General features: G+C 46.8%; 1 protein-coding gene across 2 annotated transcripts in view; it reads left to right on the plus strand.

The window, feature by feature from the left end:
* MGMT (O-6-methylguanine-DNA methyltransferase) overlaps window positions 1-16,345 on the plus strand; it is a 984,888-nt gene that overhangs the window by 695,997 nt on the left and 272,546 nt on the right. The window lies entirely within an intron of this gene.

Raw genomic sequence — 16,345 nt, forward strand, 5'->3', positions numbered from 1 at the left:
TGGAGGCCAAGTTCTAGGGGCCTCCTCCTAACCATGGCTGGTGTTTGTGTACCTCACACCCTAATTGTATTCATCAATACCTGGGAGTAAGCAAGGCTCGCTGGAGAGCCACACACACTGGGCGCCGTAATTCCCACATTGGTGACAACACTGCAGAGGAGTTCTGAACTATGTATTTCGCACTCCTGGGTTCATCATCTCCTGAAATCTCAGGGTGGTGTTTGCTCTCAGTTGCCTCAGCTGGGTAGCTGGCTTTCTGTCCTGGAAAGCAGACTTTGTACATGTGTGTGCAACCTTTGCCTGCTGGGACCATCATCAGACTGAGGGAAGCGGCTTGGTCCGGAGAGGGGTCACCACAGCTGTTCTCAGTAGAATATTAAGCAGAGAGAGTTAAGCACAGAGAGCTGAGAATTAGACTGGTTATTTACATAGACATCCAAATATAAACCTATAGAGTATCTGTGAAGGCAGACTCTCCCGTCATCTGCCCCATCCCTGGGCAGGTGACTAGGAGATGGTTTTGTTATTTTCAGGGCCCACTCAGTGGCTAAAACACTCTGAGAGATGAACAGATTTTAAAAAAACGAAAGCTTAGCACACTTGGTGGGTGGGGCTGTGAAAACTTTGAAGGAAACCGCGTCAAGAGCCTGGCTGATTGTTAACAACACATTAACTCAGAGGGCCAGGATACTTGCTGGGACCCAGAGCGTGCCTGCAAGTAGCAGAGGAGAGCTGGCCTTACTCTGCCGCCTGTCGTATCTGTCTTCCTGGGCCCTCCCTCTCCTGTTAGAATTTGAATAGTGGAGTGTTATCTGCCACAGTCAGGGGCCTGGATGAAGTAGGCCTCCAGTACAGAGCTATACTCAGGTACTTTTCAATGTATATATTTTAATAATAATAAAAAATATCTGGGCCAGGCACGGTGGCTCACGCCTGTAATCCCAGCACTCTGGGAGGCTGTGGTGGGTGGATCACCCGAGGTCGGAAGTTGGAGACCAGCCTGACCAACATGGTGAAACCCCGTTTCTACTAAAAATACAAAAATTATCCAGGTGTGGTGGTGCGTGCCTGTAATCCCAGCTACTTGGGAGGCTGAGGCAGGAGAATTTCTTGAACCTGGGAGGTGGAGGTTGCAGTGAGCTGAGATTGCGCCATTGCACTCCAGCCTGGGCAACGAGAGTGAAACTCTGTCCCAAAGGAAAAAAAAATCTGTATCACAATAACGATTTAACTAATAGTATTAGGCACTACTTTAAAAAGGCTTTGCTGTTAGTAAGGTTGAAAGAAATAGAGCCCTAGGTAACATTGGGTAGCACTTTGTTCAGCTGCTCAGATTCTTGAAACTTGTTGAGGTCTTACGTTGATATCACCTGGGGCTTACCTTTCATTGTTTGGGTTTTCTTCCCAGGTGTCTCAATCAGGGCCTCCTCTCTTCTTTTGCAGGGAAGAGGGGGGCAGGAAGGCCTGAAAAAGAACTTGCCTTCCCCATTGCCCCCTTAGAGTTTGTTCCTCTCCAGTCTTCTTCCTACCCTTTCTTAGGACACCAAAGCCCTGACTCTTCTGGTATTTTATAATAAAATAAACTTACTAAATTGTCCTGTTTTGCAGAGGACATACGTTTAGGAGCCAGTGACTCAAACCTTCCGGTTGGTTTTTTTTTTTTTTTTGGTGTTAATACCCTTTTCAATTTATAGTATATTCTTTTTGATAGAAAGAAAATGAAGGCAAAACTGAATTTTCTGCATTATCTTTTCCTTTAGCATTATTCTTTGATTGTTTTTGCGCTTCATTCTGACCCCCTTCCCCAGCATAAAGTTCCTTGTTCAGATCCACTTGCCGTGAGGTTTTTGACTTCCCTTTGGGACTCTAGTTCCTCCAGGGGACACATTGAACCTCCCAGACCCTGAAGGGCCCTGTACTCATTTGGCTCTTGGGCTGCTGCTACAGTCCTTCCTGACTCTCTGTTTCCTGGGACAGGTAGCTTTTGATCCAGCTACTTTCTGGGCTCGGGTCTTACCACAGAATATTATTTTATTACTTTTAGAGACAAGGGCTTGCTCTGTCGCCCAGGCTGGAGTGCATAGCTCACTGCAGCCTCAAACTCCTGGGCTCAAGTGAACCTCCTGCTTTGACCTCCTGAGTAGCGGGGACTACAGGTGTGTGCCACCATGCCTGGCTAATTTTTTTTTTAGAGGCAGGGTCTCCCTATATTGCCTAGGGTGGTCTCGAACTCCTGGACTCAAGTGATCTTCCCTCCTAGACCTCCCAAAGTGCTGGGATTACAGGCATGAGCCACCGTGTCTGGCCCTGCAGGATATTATTTAAACCAGACCTGAAGGATTTAAAGTCAGAGACACATAAACCATAACCTGACCGTGGGGTGGTATGGTCTTTATATAGACGCTCATGATGTACAAGCCAGCCCTACGCCCCACTCTTGGTTTGAAGTGAAAGGGTTTATCTGGGAGGGAGGAGGTTTGAGCTGTCCAGGAGGGCCGTTGGTTGGCATGAGGAGTTTGTGAACCTATGCTGTTAGCTCTGCAGGCCTGTCTTGGGCAGAGCTAAGTAGAAGTTGGAGACCTTGTGTTGTGGACCAAATGTTGCAAGATGTATGTTCTGTGGCTTTTCATTAACTGCTGCATGTCTGCTGGTTGGTGGAAATAGTCTGTTTTTTTTTTTTTGACTTAAAAAAATTGACAGTACAGCTTATATAGGAGGGCTGCGTGGTTTGGGGAAAACTAATTAATGAATATAGTATGGAATGTAATGAATGACTTCCTCCTTCATAGAGCTATTAAAGTGATTTACGAAAAGGAAGAAATCATTTTTTTGATTTTGTTGATCTTTGAAGTATTAGAGTGGCTTTGGCTGGTGTGGTTCACCTGTAAAGGGATCAAACACTGAGACCTGCCAAGGTGCTGGGTCCCGGCAGCGAAGCCAGTCGGCGGCAGCCTGCACGCCCGAAGCTCCTCCAGCTAAATAACTGAATAGGCCGCCCTGGGGGTTGCCCATGCAGATGCACTGAAGGGTGAAACTTGGTTTTGACCCCACAAGTTGTTTTCAGTTGAATCAGTGGCTTAACAGCAGAGCCGGGTTCTCCAAGGAGGCCTCATGTCCCCTTCACCCCCCACCGGAGGTAGCTGTTCTAAAACCAGTAAAAAATTCTACAAAAACATTTTCTTATGGTTGTTAAATTGGTCATAGTGTGCGTAACCACGAAAGGAATGGTGAGAGCGCGATAAATGGCTGGTGTGTTCACTCTCCTGCTCCTAAAAGTTTCTTGGTAGAGTAATTCTCTACCCGTGATGCTTGTGAAGTGGGCAAAGTCTCCCACCCAGCCCTGTCGCCCATTCCCAGAAGCCTGAGCTGGGGGACACCGAATGGATAATCCACCAGCGGCGTGGCGTGTAAAAGCAGGCACTTGTTAAATCTATTTGTTTTTATTATAGGCATCGTTCTGCCAGTCACAGTGATGTGTTTATGGACAATTTTCTGCAAGCACAGCGCGGGTGGCAGTTTTTACCGACAAATTGAGTCATATGCATAGAGGTTTAGAAAACTTTTACCTTATTGACAGATCAGGCAATTCTGGCACAGGATGTTCAGAGCTATTTAGGTGGGTAAAGAGAGTGAATGAATCTCAGGGCAGAGAAGGAGATGGGGCATTGTATGTTGAAATGTAATAATTGCTAGTTATTTATCATTTGTTTTTAAACTTTTAGCTACATTTTACTCCCCAACCAAGAGGACTCGGGTGGGCAGCCAGGGATGTCATGTTCAGGCGTCTCTCCTGCTTGTGTGGGGTAAGAGCCACCACCGGAATGCGGTTCCGGCAAGGCCTGACGAGTCACAGCCCCTCGAACCTGTTGCTCTCCGTAAAATGGGGTCTTCACAAGCAACAGCGGCAGAGTGTTTCTCTGAGGGTGGCCTGGGTCCTCTGCATCAGAATTACTGTGGGTGCTGGCTAGAGAGGTCTCTCGATTACAGGGCCCCATGGCAGACCTACAGGATCAGAACCTAGGGATGTCAGGGGATTCTGGCAGACCCTAATGCTTGAGCACCTCTAGGGAAGTCCTTAGGATCCTCTGGGAAGTAGCACTGTCCAGCCCAGGCAAGCTCCGAGTCCCCGTTCCAGAAGGATCCATTGGCAGTTGGCATTGCTGCAGGTTGTCTGTGCATATGGGTCTGAGTACGGTTTTGTAACTCCTGAGAGATGTGAATCTCTTCAGATTGCAAACCCAACATGTTATCATAGCATTCGAATTTTCAGTTTTGTGGTTATGACCAGGTGCAGATGTTACCAAAACTTTAGCGTTAGTTTTAGCGTTAGTTTTACAAACAAATGTGAAGAATGGACAGCCATATCATATTTCACCCCCCCTTTCCTTTTGAGAGGGTTGTCTTGTTTTTATCCCCTGCTGGGTCAAAGCATTTTCCTGGTCTCAGGTGAGGGTTAACTTTCAGAGGCACAGCTGAATACATTTTGTGGAACAGAATTGAGCTTTTCTACAGAAAGTGCCAGAACCGTGTGTGGGAGTGATGCTGTTTCCTAGCTGGGTCACCCTGGGAAACTCTTAGCCCTCCAGGCACCTCCTCATCTATTGGGTGGGGACGATCATGCTTATTCTGTCTACCTGGGTAGTATAAGCACACGAGACAATAAATCCTTATTTTTTTTAAAGTAAAATTTCTACCCACTATATAGGTAGAAATTTTAATTTGGAGCTGAGTCTCATGGAAGGATGAAACGAGAAGACGGTGAAGAACCATTTCGAGCCCTTGTTTTCCCCGAGTCCAGTCCGAATCTTTATTTTGCAGATCTGCACGCACCCAAGCCCTCACCGGGGGCGTGTGCATGGTAGTCAGGAGCGCACCTTCTGGGAACAGACTGGCTTCCATTTGGACCTGGCTTCACGAGTTATAATCCTGTGCCCTTGAGCAGAGTTACTTAACCTTCCAAGGCCAGGTTTCTCCAAAAGTAGGGCCAGGGACAGTTCCCATCAGAAGGAGGCCTGGCCCTGCGGAGGCCTGAATGAAGGCGGCTGGTGTTTGTGGATACAGAGTGGCTCTGGTTTTGGTGGAGGCAGGACTGGAGGTCGGGGTCACTTGGCCACATTTGCCACCTCGGTGTGTCTGAGGTTCCAGAAGGTCGCAGAGCATGTCTGTGTGCAGGATAAGGTAGTTCCCTATTCATTTGCTAGGTCTCTGAAATCCTTTTATCTGTAAAGAGGCTACTGGCTCTGCCACCTGTTTCTGTCTTTTCACAGTAGACATTATCAAGGTGGCAGCGTTCTGAAGGTTCAGGTGTGCCATGTCAGCCTAGAGTGGGCAGGTGGGCTTCGTGTGTGCTCCTAGGGGCACTTGGCAGTTGCTGACAGCCCGAGACACTGTGTGGGAACCTTGACATTATTCATCTGTTAAATTGAAAGAACTTCCCAAAGGACCAACACAGGATCCGACACGATGGCAGTGGCCAGGAACCAGCAGTGACACCAGCATGTGACAGTGTTTTCCCATGTGTGACGGCCGTTTAGACCACAGCAGTGAGGGGTAACGCCGGTCCGCTGGGTAAGCTTGGTCAAAAATGGGAAGTCTGCAGCATTTCGTGTGTTTGTGGAAATGGGCCTTATTTTTATTTGGGGTGTCTCTTTAATCTCCTGTCGTAGTTCAGCTCACCCTGGTGGTGGTTCTGGGCATGCTGCGCTTGTTGCCTTGTACAGACCAACTTAGGAAATGCTCACCGTCACCCCAGGAAGGAGAAGGCGCTGTGAGTGTCTTTGTGTTGCATAGGAGGAACCCAGGACTCGGAGAGTTTGAGTGACTTGCACAGGCCTCCTGGGGTAGAGGTGGAGTTTTGTTTTCAACCCAGATTTATCTGATAACCAGGCACAGGCTCACAACCACTTGTGCCAGGCTGTCTTTGCAACGATGAACCTGAGAAACTATTAGAAGTCCTTTAAGGGGCAAGACAGGGCATAACAGACACATACCTGTTTATGTAGCTAAAGTTTTCTGAACATCAGTGTGACCCCAAGTGTTGTCTTTAGCACTGTGGGAGAAACAACGTGCCCAAGTGTATTCCTGCTTGAAGGTGTTGGGGACCCTGCCAAGGCAGACAACCGTAGGCGAGGCTGGGTGTAGGGATGGCAAAGCTGTCCCTGCGTGTGCCTTGTGCCTACCCCACACCCCACTAGAGAGTAGAGCAACCAGGGCAGTGGGGCCAGAGGAAAGATGGGAGGATGCAGAGGGCCAGCCATGTCCCGGGACTGTGCACACACCTCACTGTGTCCTTGCAGGCCAGGGACCCATGCCTGATTCCCTCTGAAACATTTGTGGGACTGCGGCTACTGGTCAGGTTTCTCCAAGTGGCCCAAGGGCTGGGCATTTTGAGCAGAGCTGTGGGACTGTGGACGCGGATGCATCTGGGGACCTGGCCATAGTTCAGTTTGAGCAGGGTGTGGCAGGCATGTGGGGCTGGACAGGAAGGCAGAGCCAGTCGGTGGGGCCAGGGCCTAGGGAGCCCAAATGCTGCACTGGGTGAGGGGCCTTGGGAGCCTTGTGAGTGGGGAACACCAGCCTGTCAGCGCTTCCCAGAGAAGATCACAGGGCTGGCAGGGGGCTGATTGGGGCAGAGGAGGCAGGATGGTGGCAGTAGGCCTGGCAGGGCGAGGACAGTTTCAGGAGGTATAGCTGGGGTCAGCCCTGGTGGCTTCTGGTGAGAGCTGAGCAGGTGGGAGTCGGAGAGTGTGGTTATGAGGGACTGAGTTTAGAATCGCTTTTCTTATTGAGAGAGAGGAAAGCCTTGGTGTGTGTGCTTTTTATGTGAGGGAAACCAGATAAAAGATCTGCCTTTGGAAGGGTAAACAGGCCCCCCTCTGCCCTGCCTGGCTTCTGGGTTCTGAGGTGGGAGATTGCCCGACTGCAACCACGTTCAGGCGAGGATGGCAGCAGTGGACCCAGGCTCATTGCCATTGCTCCCACCCCAGCCTGTCCCTGTTAGGGGCAACCTGTACGTCCTGCAGGAGTCACAGAATTTTAAAAACCAAACCATCAGGTGTTAGAGGTACAGTCACATCAGAATGCAAATTAGAAATAGTGTGTACTGAGGCCGAGTTTCCTTAAACACCATGACATGACATGACATGTTTTGTGGGCTGGCGTGGCTGAGCGTGCCTCTGGGCAGCAGATATTGACGAGGGTGGCTGGGCTTCCTCCGGGCCCTGGGCTCGCCTCAGCAGCCTTGTCTTTGAGGGGCTCCCCGTGTGGTGGGGAGACCTGCTTGTCACACCCACACATTTTGTAGGTACTGGTGAGGGCTGGCTAGACCGAATGAGGTGAAGAGCTTGGCCTTTGTTGGGCTTGGTAAGTGGTTGAAGAAGGCCCCTCCGAGGAGGTGGCTTTTGAGTGGAGATTGAACAGTGAGAGGTGGCAAGGTCTGGGGAGGAGGCTCCCAGGGGAGGAGTGAGAGCTACAGGTGCCTGAATGGCTGCAGATCGGTGTGTTGGAAGCACAGATGGGAAGTCCTGGAAGGAGGGTCACGGGGTGGGGTGGGGGCGTTGAGGCCACTGTTGCAGGCCTGGATTCACTCTGGGAGTGTTAAAAGCCAGAGTCTCAGCCTCCTGCAGTTGTCATCTAGTTAAAGTTGTGCCAGCAGGGCAGGGCTGTGTGTGTCTGGGTGACGGGGGATCAGATGAGAAAGTGTGTGCCACCCTCAGCCAGGTGTGTGAGAGGCGTGGGGCACGGCGGATGCAGTGGGTCTTGTTAGTAAGGCCTTTAACGCTCAAGTGGAAGTTCCTAGAATAATGGGCAAAGAAAAGGAATGATGTGTTTCTAAAAGTTACTGAATTTAGCTAGCTATCCCAAAAAAAGCCCATGTGTGTTATTCTTTATTGTGCAGAAAAATTCGTTTCTGTCACCATTGCGTTATCAACAGAATAAGCCGTCGAGTCAGATGGATGCTGTGGTTGTGCGGGGTGCGGGCCGCTCAGCACACTCCCAGTGCCCCTGCAGGCCATCAGTCTCCAGCCCAGGCCAGCCTGAAAGGCAGGCGACGTGGGAAGGGAGGGGCTTCCCACCAGGACACAGGAGGTTCCTGAGGAGGCCGCTCCCATGGTGCCACTTCTGAAATAAGGAAGAACTGTTCTGTTGAGAAGGAATGCACAGGTTCTGAAGTTAATGTTCTTAAAGTTGAACGTTATCCACCCTCTTGGCCACAGTTGACCACCCTGTAGTCGTCCTTGGCTCAGCAAGAGGACAGGCTCTTGGAGAGCCACAATCTGTGACCATATAGGGGACCAACCATTTGCCAGGAGGCAGGACTTTCTGTGCTAAAACGGGGATGTCCCAGGCAAATGGGTGGGTGGTCCCTGCCTCCCTCAGCTCTCATTCCAGGGTCTTCCTGGGCGTCACTGCTGTCACTTGGCCACTAGCTTGCGTCCACCTGGGCCTTGAGGCAGAAGCAGTCATTTTATTTTATTTTTTTTTGTCCTCCGGAAGCATGGGCTTGTAAGCCTTCCTGTTGTATTCTACCGTGAATGTAATTAGAACGTCTCCCAGAGCCTGGGTCATCTCCCATTAGCTGGACGTGGCCCCCGCTGTCCTTGTCGCATTTTTTGGATTGTTTGTCACTCCGGAAAGCCTTCGGGGTCATTGTTCTCACTTCCTCAGACATTTTTCTCTCCTGGGTGTGGGGATCTTTTGCTCATAAGACTTCCCTTCCTTGGGCCTGAGACGCTTCTCCCCCAGCTGTGAAGATCATGACAGTTGCAGCAGATAGCTTCTTGGAAAGGTGGAAGGCTCTGGTGTTGGCCAGGGAGAAGCAGCTCCATGGTCTCCAGGGGTGTCCTGGGTTCTCGGGAATCCCGCGGCTCCAGGGGGAACTGCTGTCCGGGGCAGTGCTGGTTCCATGGTCTGTTGGGGTTCCTGGGTGCTCACACTGCCCCGGCGTAGCGGGCCTGACTCAGGATGCTGGGACCATCGCCAGGCTGCTGGGAGTGGCCGGGTAGAGAGGTCAGCTCTGGGACCAAGGCCACGCTGGGGCTGCAGGGCTCGGCTGGAGGGGGTGCTGCCCTGTGTGTCCTGCCACAAGGCGTCGGGGACCCTCCCAACTCAGGGTGTCCTGCACGCCCACACCGCCTCCCTCTTCTATCTTTGAGGCACCTGGGAAGCTTCTGGACATGTTGAATCCACGCCAGACTGAGTGGCGGGGTCTGCCACAGGAGTGGCCTAGTGAGGACCAGAAAGAGTTTTGAGCTGGGCGCTGGCACAGACAGGGTGAGAGCTAGCCGCGTGGTCCTCACAGCCTCCCTGCCTGTGGACCCCACTTGCAGGGCAGGCAAGTCTGCGGCCTCGTGGGACCCCGGCAGTGCTGGCCTCCTGCGTTTGGGCCTCTGCATCTGTGCTCTGCCCTGAGGTTGGGTGAGTGGGGGACCCGTGTCCCTCTCTTCCCAGAGCTGCCTCTGCTCTATCCTCAGGGAACCTCTTCTGACCTGACCCCCACCCAGATGTCCTCTACTGCCCTCTCTGAATCCTCCCCACTTTCATTTCTTCCAGAAGCTACTTCAGCCCCCATAATCTCTGCCTCTCTGGGGCCCTTCACACATTACTGTTTTCTACTTGGCTTATATTGTTTCCATCTCTTGATGGTGGAATGCTAGATTGGATGCTCTCCAAAGCCTGGTGTGTGGCTTCTACTTAATGGAAGGTCCAGCACAGCGTGCTGGGCACAGGGTGCTGCGGACTGAAGCATGTCCCCAAGATGCATAGGCTGAAGTCCTGACCTCCAGTTTGGCTGTATTTGGAGACAGGGCCTTTAGGAGGAAATTAAGGCTGACCGAGTCACAGGAATGGGATCCTACTCCACTAGGATTGGTGGCCTTAGCGGAGAAGGAGAAGATTGCTCCCTCCCACACCGTGTGAGGACACAGCAAGGAGGAGGCTGTCTGCAAGCCAGGAAAGGAGCCCTCACCGGAAACGGAATCAGCCAGGACCAGCAGCTCTCACTTGCCAGCCTCCAGAACCGTGAGAAAATAAATGTCTGTTGGTTAAGCCCCCAGTCTGGCGTTTTGTTATGGCAGTGCAGGCAAACCAATATATAGGTGAATTACAGACTAAAGTTGTTTCAGTGGCACAAAACTCATCAAGGGATTGTGTACGAAGTTGGAATTGGGAGCTGAGGATAACTTTGTCATCAGACAGTGCTCCAAAAAGTCACTGTTCTCAGGTTTAACTCTTGGCATCCCAAAAGATGTGAGTGTATCGTGGTAAAAGGCAAATAACAAACAGAAACCCAGATTTCATGACCAGAAACATCAGTGGTGGTGGGAACAGGATACAGCAGGCAAAACAGGAGACCCCAGAGGCCAGCAGGCCATGGAAAGGCCTGGTGCTGTCCTGGCCCTGGGTGGGCATGCTCTGGTAAGCGGTAGAGGAACCTTCACCCTGATGGGAAGGAGAGACCAGCTCAACTGCTGCAAGACTGAGTTTTTTAAACCAGTCTCTACAGGTTTATTGGGATTCTTTTTGTTGGTTGATTGATTTTTTTTTTTTTCCCTCCAGATTGGTCAGTATACACACTCTGATCTGGCCTGGTTCAAAGGACAGCATGTGGTCGTCTGGTTGGACACCAGCTACATCTCTCAGAACCTACTCTTTGCTGCTTTTCAGGCTAAGATAGCTCTCGGAGACTGTTTGGAGGTCTCTGTTGATTTAGGGACCAGCTTTCTTGCTGGAAGCCCCCTGGCCCACACCTCACCATACTGGCTTATGTGGCTGCTGATGGGGCGACATAGAAAAGGTAGATAGAAAAGGTTAAATTTACTTCTGTCTAACTCACCAATTCATGCCGTGGATGGTAGATCTGCAAAATATATAAAGTTCATAGGGATTTTATGATTGTTGCAAAGGAAACTCAAATTGTCAGCCTTTTACTGAAGGATCTTGCCATTCCTAAGCTCTGGCTATGCCCCCATTCTGGCTGGCTGTGACCCTTGCAGCACAGGCTGGCATTATGCCCCTGTCGTTGGGCTTTGGGGGGCCCAGCTGTGCAGGGAGTGGATGCAGGGTGAAGCCAGAGTCCTGGCTTAGGGCATGTGCTCTGCTTCCTGTAGTGCTCTTACTATTTAAAGTGCGGATTTGAATTCTTCGTTATCTTTTATTTATTTATTTATTAGCACAGCTATGTTTGTCGTTCAATTCCATAGTGAGAGTCTCTAAGAATATGATTAACCTTGAGGGTCATCTTATAATGTAATTATTAATGATTGATTCTGTTTATCCTTGAAATCAATAGGAGAGGCATAATGGTTTGGTCTGTAGTTGGGCGTGATTTCTTACATTTCGTAAACACGGTTCTGTGACAGCAGTTGTATCAGTTTATTACCCAGAACATGTTTGATGAATCTGAAGTGTATGATTAGTTTTATGTAATTATTGTGATATGTAGTGTTCCTTACATGAGTTATGTTAATATGGCAAATAGTGTTAACATCTCCTGCCACTAATAGTTAGGGTGGGGACGTATAATAATTGATCTTCCTGGGAGTGCTGTAATGTAAAAACAATTCAGGCTGTTGGAAGTATATTTTACAAGTGTGCATTGGGCCTTGGGGATGTTATATTGAAAAACCCAATTGTACAGTTACCATGGGAACCCAATTAGAATAGATTGGTTGATTTTTTTTTTTTTTTTTTGTCTTTCATCTTGACCAAAAATCTAATGTATTTTAAATGTTTTCATATGAAACTGTAGTCATATACTGACTTGCTATGCCAAACTGTTCTGCTCGTTTTTTTCCAACTTTAAGCTAAAATAGTGAAAAGTTCTCGAGTGGATCCTTATGAGAATGTCTCCCAGAGAGAATCAGTCACGTTTGGTGGAAAAGTTTGTGTGAGTGATGGTGGTAGAGTGGAGATTGTGGAAAGCTTTTATGAGAAAAGGGAGAATGAGCATTTTCCTCCGAGGGCAGACAAGAACCCTCGCGTTCCTCCTTTGGTGGAGGACATGAGTGTGTTTCTCCATTCTCAGGTTTGTAGACGGTGAGATTAGGTCCCTAAATGGCCCTATCCGTGTTGTGGAGGGGTAGGGCTGGGGTTAGGGTGGGCTAGAGTGCTGGGGTGGGATCTGTGTTTGCCCTCCTTGCTGGGGGTCCTCACTTTGTTTGCTCTCAGAGCCTTTTTGCACACTTAAAACCTATGAGGGATCCCAAAGAGATTATGTGAGTTTTATATTAATACTTACCCCATTAGAAATTAGCAGTGAGAAATTTTAAAATATTAGTTCATTTAGATAATAAGCCTATTAGCTTTTTGCATAAATAACATTTTAAAATAAAAAGTAGCTATATTTTCCATAAAAACCTATTAGGGAGGAATGTTATCAGTTTCCATTTTTTAAAACTTCATAATGCCTGGATGAATAGAAGACAGCTAGCTTCTCCTGCTTCCTTCAGTCTGTTGTGATATGTTGTTTGGGTTGAAGCACATCAAGAGAATCTGGCCTCACTCAGATAAGTAATTAAAAGGGAATAGTGTTTTAACAACTTTCTCAGATAATTGAGGATATTTTCCTTTGACGCTACATCAGGACTTGGCAAGTGGTAGTTTCCTGAGGGTTCATAGCCGTGTGCAATCTGAGCCCCCCTCTGTGAACTTTTTGTTCTCTATGATGTTAGAATCCACTGGTATGCCTTGCACTTTGAATGATTTCATAGTGTCTTTCATCGGCCCTGTGGAAAATGTTGCTTTCATTGAGTTATACAGATCTTCCAAATATTGACGTTTCCTAATACAGTCCTAAAAATAATATTTGTTAGTATCACCACCTTTCTCCTTAGAAAAGGCATTTAGTATTGGGAAGCCATGGTGGTGGGTACCAGTATTGTAACATTTTAATCATCACTTGAAGTTTCTGGCTGGGCACACTGGCTCATGACTGTAATTCCAGCACTTTGAGAGGCTGAGGTGGGAGGATCACTTGAGGCCAGGAGTTGGAGACCAGCCTGGGCAATATAGCAAGATCCCTATCTCTACAAAAACATTTTTTAAAAATGAAAGGTCCCCTTTTATCATCAGCAGCAGATACTGTCAGTTGTGTTCATTACAGGTACAGACTGTCCAATTTTGAGAAAACGTCCGCCAGATACGCAAGTCTGAATAACTGTTGTTTGTGAGTCATTCACACTAGTAAGGCTTTTGTTGTAAGATGAAGTTGGCAAGTTCAGCAGCAGTCTCTGCCACTTGTGGAGCCCTCCTGGTGGCAGCGTCATTCTGGTTTGTGGCAGAAGTGCTTTGCTGCGCTTCCCATTAGGTCACAGAATGTTTAAAAGGGTCAAGATTTAGTAAAGTTTGAATGCTTCATCAGGACATTCTGAAGTGAACCTGCCTGTTGCCCTGACCGTGTCTTCTTGCAAGAGTTTGGTGTCAATATCTTGGCCCTTGAGGAGGCATCCACAGTTTTCCCCACCGTGGCTTCTCTGTCGTCTTTCACCGTGCAGTGTGTGGTCAGCCGTAGTTTGTGCAGGTGCCCTTCAGCAGGTGGGGGATGTTTTACTCTTTTTTTTTTTTTTTAGACGGAGTCTCACTCTGTCGCCCAGGCTGGAGTGCAGTGGCTGGATCTCAGCTCACTGCAAGCTCCGCCTCCCAGGTTTACGCCATTCTCCTGCCTCAGCCTCCCAAGTAGCTGGGACTACAGGCGACTGCCACCTCGGCCGGCTAGTTTTTTGTATTTTTTTTTAGTAGAGACGGGGTTTCACCGTGTTAGCCAGGATGGTCTTGATCTCCTGACCTCATGATCCGCCCGTCTCAGCCTCCCAAAGTGCTGGGATTACAGGCTTGAGCCACCGCACCCGGCCTGTTTTACTCTTTTCTGCAATGAATATGGTTTCATTGGTTTCCATGTCTTCAACCAGTTTTGTGTTCCTGGACAAGGGCCCACCTGGACTTGGTGAATTACTATTTTCATAGATTGCTGGATTTAACGTGCTGGTGCTGATGTGTTTGAGGATTTGTGTGTCTGTTCATGAGAGGTGTTGGCCAGCAGCATTCCTGGAGCGTCTGTCTGCCTTGTTAGGAGGGCATTCCTGCGCTCATAAAATGAGGCCTCTTCTATATTTTGGATTAGTTTGTGTACCATTAGCATTGTCTCTTCTTTAAATGCTTCATAGGATTTACCAGTGAAGCCATTTGTGTTTGAAGTTTTCTTTGTGAAAATAACATTAACTATGAATTCAGTTTTTTGTTTTTGTTTTTGTTTTTTTTGGTAGCTATAGGACCATTCAGGTCATTTCTTTCTTCTTGAGTGACTTTTTGGGATTTCGTGTTTGTCAAAGAATTTGACCATCTAATCTAAGTTTGTTGAATTTATTGGCCTAAAGTTATTTTTATATTCCTTTATTATCCTTTCAATGTCTGTGGGATTTTGAGTCATGTCGCTATTTTTATTCCTGATGTTGGTAATTTGCACGTTGTCCCCTTTTTTGCTAACTGGTCTGGCTAGAGGTTTATCTGTTTCTTTTCTGAGAACCAACTTTCGTTACTTGATTTTTCTCTTTTTTCCTGTCTTACTGATTTCTGCCGTTTATTATTTCTTTCTTGTGCATACTTTTAGTTTAGTTTGCTTTCTTTTTTGTAGTTCTTAGGGTGGAGGCTTAGATCATTAGGTTTTCCTTTCTTCTTTTCTCATAGAAACATCTAATGCTAACAGTTCTGTCTAAGCACTACTTAGGTGTGCTCACAGGTAGACAGCGGTGTTTTTGTTTTGATTCAGAGCAGCATGTTTCCCAGTTTCCCTTGCGGTTTCTTCTTTAATGCATGGGTTATGTATTAGTACATCATTTAATTTCCAAGAATTTGGGGATTTAAAAAATATTGGGGTACTTTCCCAGTGTTTTTCTGTTATTGATCTATAGGTTAGTTACCTTGTAGTCAGAGGACATACCTTTTATGATTTTAATCCTCCTAGGTTTGTTGAGAGTTGTTTTACGGCCTGGAATATGGTCTACCTTGGTGAATGTTTGAAGAGTGTATACTCTGTGGTTCTTGGGTGGAGTGCTCTTTAAGTGTCAGTTGGGTAAGGTTTGTTGATAATGCTGTTCAAGTCTTCTACATCCTTATTGAATTTTGTTTCCCTGTTCTAAACATTATTAGGAGTATTGACATCTCCAGTTACAATTGGGGACTTGTTTATTACCCCTTTCAGTTGTATTGGTTCTTGGTTCATCTGTTCTAAGTGATTTCATTAGGTGCATACATGTTTAGAATTTTAACATCCTCATGGGGAGTTTAGAATTTTAACATCCTCATGGGGAATTAACCTTTACTGTTATGAAATGGCCTTCTCTAGTTTTGTTGTCATATTCCTTTTTTTGAAATTATTTGATATTAGGATAGCCACTCTAGCTTTCTTTTAATTAGTGTTTCTGTGGTAACTGTTTTTCCATTCTTTTATGTTTAACCTGTTCTTGTCATTACATTTAACGTGTGTTTCTTGTAGACAACACAGTTGGGTCTCTTGCTTTAAAAAATCTAATCTGACAATGTCTTTGTAAAATTGGAGTATTTAGACCATTTACATTTAATGTAATTATTAATATGGTTGGGTTTAAGTATACCATCTGACTATTCATTTGTCGTTCACTAATTTGTTCTTTTTGCCCTTCCTCCATCTTCCATAGCTTCTTTTCAATTATTTGGATATGTTTTTGAATGATTCCAATTTAACATTCTGTCTACACTATTGGCATATTAGCTATCTCTTTTCTTTTTTAGTGGTTGCTTTAGGATGTGTAATGTACATACTTAGCTTATGCTTATCATAGCCTGCATTCGTGTAATATAATACAACTTCATGTGCAGAATAAGTGCCTTAACAAAAGTATGCTTCAATTTCCCTCATCCCGTTTTTTGTTATATTATTGCTACATATGTAATACAGTCCAAAATATAGTGTTATTATTTTTATGTTTTGCAGTTTTCTTTTAAAGATATTTTAAAAACCCAGAATTTACATTTATTTGCATATTTACTGTTTCTTGAAATCCTCATTCCTTTGTGTAGATCCTGGTTTCCATTGGGTATCATTTTTTTTTTACACATGAAAAACTTGTACCATCATTTCTCAAGTGCAGATCTGCTGTATCTGAATTGTCATGTATTTGTTTTTGTTTTTTGAAAAAAGCCTTTGTCTCACCTGCATTCTAGAAAAAGTATGAATTCGAGATTGACCTGTGTTTTTCCCTTTTAATACTTTAAAGATGTTGTTCCATTGTGTTCTGCCTTGCATAGTTTCTGATGATCAGTTTGCCGTCATTCTTAAATTTGTTCCTCTGTATGTAATCTGGCATTTTTG

Source organism: Macaca thibetana, chromosome 9 (assembly GCF_024542745.1).
Source record: "Macaca thibetana thibetana isolate TM-01 chromosome 9, ASM2454274v1, whole genome shotgun sequence".
Taxonomy (NCBI): Eukaryota; Metazoa; Chordata; class Mammalia; order Primates; family Cercopithecidae; genus Macaca; species Macaca thibetana.